This window comes from Phragmites australis, chromosome 6 (genome assembly GCF_958298935.1).
Source record: "Phragmites australis chromosome 6, lpPhrAust1.1, whole genome shotgun sequence".
NCBI classification, from domain to species: domain Eukaryota; kingdom Viridiplantae; phylum Streptophyta; class Magnoliopsida; order Poales; family Poaceae; genus Phragmites; species Phragmites australis.
The window spans coordinates 24373493-24380708 of record NC_084926.1 but is presented as its reverse complement, the minus strand read 5'-3'; positions in this window follow the sequence as shown (position 1 = coordinate 24380708).

Genomic DNA, 7216 nt, shown 5'->3' with positions numbered 1-7216 from the left:
CGGATTTGAGGTAGCGGCAAAATAGCGATGACTACTTCTAGGTTTCGTGGTGATCGTGAACAGATGCAAGAACGAAGACACTCGTGTTCTAGGAGATTGACTATAAAATTTGAGAAACCGTTTCAATAGAGATGTTCATATAACCCGGGAAAACAATGCTATGGCATAGTTTTGGGTAGATCATCCACTGAGAGGAAGAACGATCAACGGAGATGAGACGGGTGATGGCTGCGACATGCTGTGGTTGGCAATGTCGTCCTGGTCATGTCGCTGCACAAACGAGGATGGGCTCCTAGGGTCACGTACAAGACTCCATGGGACACGCCGTGACAAGGTTGGTGCATCCATACGGCTTTCGGATTGACGGGGAACGCGAATGCAAATCCAGTGCACGTGCAGAACGCGTCCAGAAACCGGACAGCGGGTATATCAACCTTAATTTCGATAGTTTGGCTGCCCTACTGGCCAAACTAGTTGCTGAGGGCATGGGGAACATCATGGGACATGCACCGGTGAAAGGGCTCGGTGATTTGATAACTGGACGGTTGGGAACATCGATGCTAATTGGCTACAACGCGGCTGTCTCGTGGCTGTCCGCGACGGCGACGACCGTGGTGGTGTTGATCGGGCATTGGCCGGGGCTAAGGCTTAGCTAGGGACTTAGTATGATACTAAAACAGTAGTAAGGGATGAAAAGAAGGGATCCTCACCTTTCTTTGATGGTCAAGGAGGAAGGATTCACAGAGAAGACGACGTAGCGCATCATGGGCGGCGGCGGCGGCTCCAGCGAACGGCAGCGCTCCGGCGACGCACGGGCAGGGTAGCAGCTACTTCTAGGGCTTGGGGATGTAGAATAGGGGTAGGAGAGGGCGTGCAACTCATATATATAGGGCTAGGGGCGGCTGGTTCAGCTGGAGTCCAAACCGAACACGAATCAGATTCGAGTTCGAGTCGGTTACGGTTTCCTTTTTCGCAGCTCTGTATTCCGAGGATGATATCTCCATCGTCCGTACTCCAAATTGAATGTTTCTTGATTCTAAATTGTAGTACTAGAAAAAATATACAACTTTGGTAGGCATTGGAACTTCTGAAAACGCAATCTTGATTTCCAAAAATGCACCACAAGATAAACTATTTGAACTCGTACTTATCTGTGCAGCACTGATTTCGGGGGCTATAACTCTTAGGTACATTATCCAAAAGAGGACTTCCATAAGTTCAAATCGAAGCTCTCGACGTGACCTACAACTTTGGTATTTTAAAGATTTGCATTTGAGGCCGTTTTGAACTCCGAAACATCATGAGAAGATGAGGTTGTCTAGGACTTTGCGAAAATTTACAGATTCCATGGATCCTTTGTTGGGCCATCTAGAAGACTTGGCTAAGGGTTTGGACTTGAGCAAGATTGAGCCCAAAGATACTTTAGGTATATCTAGAGTCTAGAAAAGAAACTTTTGCAGAGAAATTTGAATAGAGTTTGAATTTGAATTGAGTTTGGAGTGAATTTAAGAGAAACGAAAAATTGAGGTTGAACAAGAATAGGAGTAGGTAAGGAATTTGAATTTGGATTTGGGTAGAATTTGAGAAAGAGGAGAGATTGAGTTTAAACAAGGATTTGGATAAGATTTGAATTGAACTAGAGATGGACTAGGTATGATCAAGGATTGAATAGATGATGAATTCAAGGATTTTGAATTCCAACCATTAAGATCCTTAACTTATTCACTACTGAGTTTTGTAAAACCTTTTCAAAATCTTTTTCAGTCAAAACACCAAAAAGAAAGAAAAAGAAAAGGAACTCTAATGCATTTACCTGGCTCCTAACAAAACTCAGCATGCAATACTCACAAAATAATAACCTATATTAATTGATTGATTAAGAAAATAGGTTTTAAACCTATATTACTAGTGAAGCTATTCAATAATCTCTGAAAATTTTAGAAATTTGAGAAATCTCAAAATCAGGGTGTTACAAATCTACCCCCTTCAAAGAATCTCTCCCTCGAGATTCGGGCAGATCGGAAAAGAGACAAGGGAAATCTGGTCTTCAAATTATCTTCTTGCTTTCCAAATTGTTTGTTTTTTTTTCTTTTTAGTGGTAACTTTCTCTTGACCTTGAATCTTCGAGGACTTCTAACGGGTGAAATCTTGAGATAGACAAAATCTCCAATTTTGAGTGTTAATTCTCTAAGTCTGTTATCCGCCTAACTTTCCTGTCTTGAATGAGCAATTCTTTCGGGGTATAACTTTTGAATACTGTTCTTCCTTGAGCTCACCTTAGTTACTCCATCGAACTTGGCTAACCAGTCTATTCCAAGGATGACATCTTTACCCTTAGATTCCAAAACTATAAGATTTGCTGAAAAGTCTACCCCCTTATTTTAAGACTCATTTATGATGCATATACTTTGTGGCTATGAAAGAATGCGAAGCTCCGTAATCAAATCAAACTGATGCGGGTCGGGAGTTGTCAGGGGACATATCGAACTCTATATCCTGAGCATCTTGAGCTTCTCCTGTGGTAACATGGTGGACCTTCCCACGGACGAAGTTCTACTGCTCACGGTTGTTCTGAACGGGGGCTTGATTTCCATTACGCGCTTGGGATTGAAACTGAGTATACTTTGGAGTATTAATGTTGGCCAATCTTGGATACTTCTTAGGACATCGATTCACATAGTATCCTTCCTTTCCACAATGAAAACATCTTTTGCCTTTGGCGAGAGTAACTGGGCTATTTTTAACCTGAGGAGTGGCTGGTGGAGTTGAACGAGGTGTCTAATAGCTGGGGCTCTGAACAGGCATCTGAGACTGAGTCATGTACTGATTGTTGGGATGAAACATAGGTCCTTGCTGAGGAGCTTGTTTTGACATACGGGAAGTATGTTGCTTCCTTGTCCTTGGATTGACTTCTTTCTCTTCTTCTGTCTCTTTGGAACTTGACTGATAGGATTGCCTTGTTGCACTGATCCAACTTGATTTTTGGTCTTCTTGAAATGTTTGGCCCTGTTCGGTTGAAATTCGTTGTAGGTAATCACCCAATCACTAATGTTGAGATACTGAGGACTGCTTTGCGTCTGGGTGTTATGTTGGTCTTGGAAGTTCTGTCCTTGATCATCAACGTATTGGGTTTTATCTTTACACTGCAGGGGTGTTATTGTCTGAAGATGAGAATTGCTTCCTGATTGCTGCTGTGGGAGGGGCATCATCATCTTCTCGTTACTACTATGTTGTCTATGCTCGACTCTTGCACTCAGAGTTTTAGTGATTTGTAGTAGACTTTCCATATTCTGAGCTATGCTTTGAAGGATCTGAGTCTGTGTTGTTGAATTGAGGTGGCATCTGCTGGTTGTTGTTGTTGTTGTTGTTGGTACCTTGATCGGGCTGACCTTCTTTCGAGTTCACCATCTGATTGGGATTTAGGAGGAAGGTTGGGGCATGAAGAGAGGAGGCTAGAAGGAGAAAACCAAACTATACTATCAACTATAAGGAATGTCGCTGTTATCAGATGCTAAAGCATCCCTCAACGTATTCTAGCACTCAAACAGAAAACCCAAATCACACAAGGCACACAACACAAGCACACACTACTAACAGCGCTCTAATGTTTCCGAAGACTAGGGAAAATCCTCATATAACTCAAAGAACTAAAACCGGGAGTAGCGCGGAGGTAGATCTTCATATCTTCAGTGTTGTGGTAGATGAATCTTCCTTGTCATGATGAATCTTCATCTTTATCATATAAATCTTTACGCAAGGTAGGAGCGCCAAGAGAGATCTTCAAGTGCATCCTCCTCAAACAGAGTAACAGGGATGGTTCAACAACTAAAAGTTTGAAAAGAGGAGTGTTGGAAATTCATTTTTCTCAAAAGAGTGAAATAGGTAAGTAGAGAGAGAAACCGAGAGGTCAGAAAATCACGGGGATAAGTTTTTCAAAATAGGATTTTAAAATATGACCTTATGGCACGACCATTCTATCTAGGCTTGCATCCTACGGTCAGTATAGCTCTGATACCACCTCTGTCACTTCCGATTTTAACGGCCAAAACAAGATGCGGCTTATGTGTGCCTAGGATGTTCAACACACATAAAGACGCCACAGGTGAAGTAACAAAAGCAATACTTCTATTAAATAAACTTTAAACTCTTATAGCAATTGACATATATTGTCTTCTATGAAGATATCTACAGCAGAACAGAAGCACTGATGCCCAACAACACCGCAGGCAACCGACCGGGAGACACACGCCTAGAACGTCACAACCTCATCTTGATAATCTTCAACATCTTCACTCACTGAGCAGCAGCATACATGTCGCATGGTATAGGGAAAACAACAAGTGTGAGCACATGACGTACTCAGCAAATGTGGAAAAAATAATGATATGCAGACTTATATCAAGAATAGGCTAACAAATGGTATATTTGCGTAAATACGAGTAATGAAACATATTTGGACTCAAAAGCATTAAGCAATTATTAAGTGAATGTAACCCATACAGTCCAACACACAGCATACAAGGCTCCCCACCTTGCACACTATAACCGTCCAGTACTCCCTGTACCAGAACCAAAACCATAACCATCTAGTACTCCCTGTACCAGAACCATAACCACAACCATCTAGTACTCCCTGTACCAGAACCATAACCACAACCAAACTCATAACCACAACCCACTAATCATATGAGGATCCAAGTCTCTCGTATCCGTGAGCACGGTTGTTACAATAGTTTTACACTCTGCAGAGGTTGTCCAGCTTTCCCCACGAGCCAGTGAATTCCATGTTGCCGTGTTCGCGAAACACTTAACACACGCCAGTGGTGTGCCGCCAACAATCAATGCATAACATTTGCCACTAACCAGAGACTAATCTAGTATGTGTCTGCCCACTAGGTTTCACCGCCAAGCTTTACACAAGCTAAGCTCCTACCCAGAAGCCCCCTTTTGTGCTGACCCAACACACACTAGATAGACTCTAATCAGTATGTCACGCGTTACCCATATCAGCCTCGTGGTTGGTACGTTACTTCTTGGGTTGTCGCTCCACGAACCGATCCTTACTTAGGTTACTTGAGCAAATACTAAACCAACATCATAACATGACCACTATCACCAACATCGCTATGCTCAAAGCCTAAGGTTTCATGTTGCTAGACCATTAACAAATTAACCATCAATGTTGTATATGTTCATTAGTCAAGATTATGACACTTCCCAATATCTCAAAAGCATGGCTAAGCAATCTACCCACAAAGACACCTAACCATAAATCATCTAGGTTCCAAGGGATGATAAGGGAAAATCTAGGGAAAACCCTAACATAGGTATCTACCTATCATATTGACACTGCATGCATATTTGTAAAACAAAACATTTAAAAACATAGGTTCAAAATGATCAAGGATACTTGTCTTTTTCCCAATGATGCTCAGTTTTGTCGAAATCATGGTCTTGAAGTCCCTCGAACTGCTCCGGAACGTTATCGACTAATCGCGAGAACTACCGACAAAAAACACAAAGAAAACACTAAGAACAACATACCATCATCATCAAAACACATTAAAAACACTATGGTTGGATAGGGATGATTTTAGAAACATTTAGATGCAAGAATCGCCTAAATCGGAGTTAAGATGAAAAGAGAACAGCTTTCGAGAGATGGATTAGACTAAAAAGGATATGCTGAGATCTAGTCTCGACCACCTATGATGGATCAACAAGGCCGAAGGTTGTGCTTCTAGGTTAAATATACTACTGGTGACTCTATGTAGCGGTGGTGGTTCGGGTTTTGTCGGAGATTACAAATGGGTACATGGCCACAGACATCGATGTCAACTTCAGTGGTGTTTCAGTGAAACGAGGGAAGCATAGCATAGAACACGGAAAGACTAACTCAGCGGTATGGTTGATTTTGGAAGGGGTCATTCAAGGTAGCGGCAAAATAGTGATGACTGCTTCTAGGTTTCGTGGTGACCGCGAACAGATGCAAGAATGAAGACGCTCACGTTATAGGAGATTGGCTATAAAATTTGAGAAACCGTTTAAATAGAGATGTTCATATAACCCGGGAACACAATGCTATGGCATAGTTTTGGGTAGATCATCCACTGAGAGAAAGAACAATCAACGGAGATGAGACGGGTGATGGCTGCGACATGCTGTGGTTGGCAATGGCGTCCTGGTCGTGTCGCTGCACAAACGTGGATGGGCTCCTAGGGTCACGTACAAGACTCCATGGGACATGCCGTGACATGGTTGGTGCAACCATACGGCTTTTGGATTGATGGGGAATGCGAATGCAAATCCGGTGCGCGTGCAGAACGCGTCCAGAAACCAGACAACGGGTATGTCAACCTTGATTTCGATAGTTTGGCTGCTCTACTAGCCGACCTGGTTGGTGATGGCGTGGGGAACATCATGGGACATGCACCGGTGAAAGGGCTTGGTGATTTGACCTCTGGTCGGTCGTGAACATCGATGCCAATTGGCTACAGCGCGGCTGTCTTACGGTTGTCCGCGACAGTGACGACCGTGGTGGTGTTGATCGGGCTTTGGCCGGGGCTAAGGTTTAGCTAGGGACTTAGTATGATGCTAAAACAGTAGTAAGGGATGAGAAGAAGGGGTCCTCACCTTACTTTGATGGTCGAGGAGGGAGGATTCACAGAGAAGACGATATAGCGCATCATGGGCGGCGACGGCGACGACTCCAGCGAACGGTGGCGCTCCGGTGACGCACGGGCATGGCAGTAGCAACTTCTAGGGCTTGGGGACGTGGAATAGGGGTAGGACAGGGCATGCAACTCATATATATAGGGCTAGGGGCGGCTGGTTCAGCTGGAGTCCAAACTGAACGCGAATCGGATTCGAGTTCGAGTCGGTTACGGTTTCCTTTTTTGTAGCTCTGTATTCCGAGGATGATATCTCCATCGTTCGTACTCCAAATTGGATGTTTCTTGATTCTAAATTGTAGTACTCGAAAAAATATACAACTTTGGTAGTCATTGGAACTTCTGAAAATATCATCTTGATTTCCAAAAATATGCCACAAGATAAGCTGTTTGAACTCAGACTTATCTACGCAGTACTGATTTTGGGGGCCATAACTCTTAGGTCCATTATCCAAAAGTGGACTTCCATAGATTCAAATCGAAGCTCTCGACGCGACCTACAACTTTGGTATTGTCAAGATTTGCATTTGAGGCCGTTTTGAACT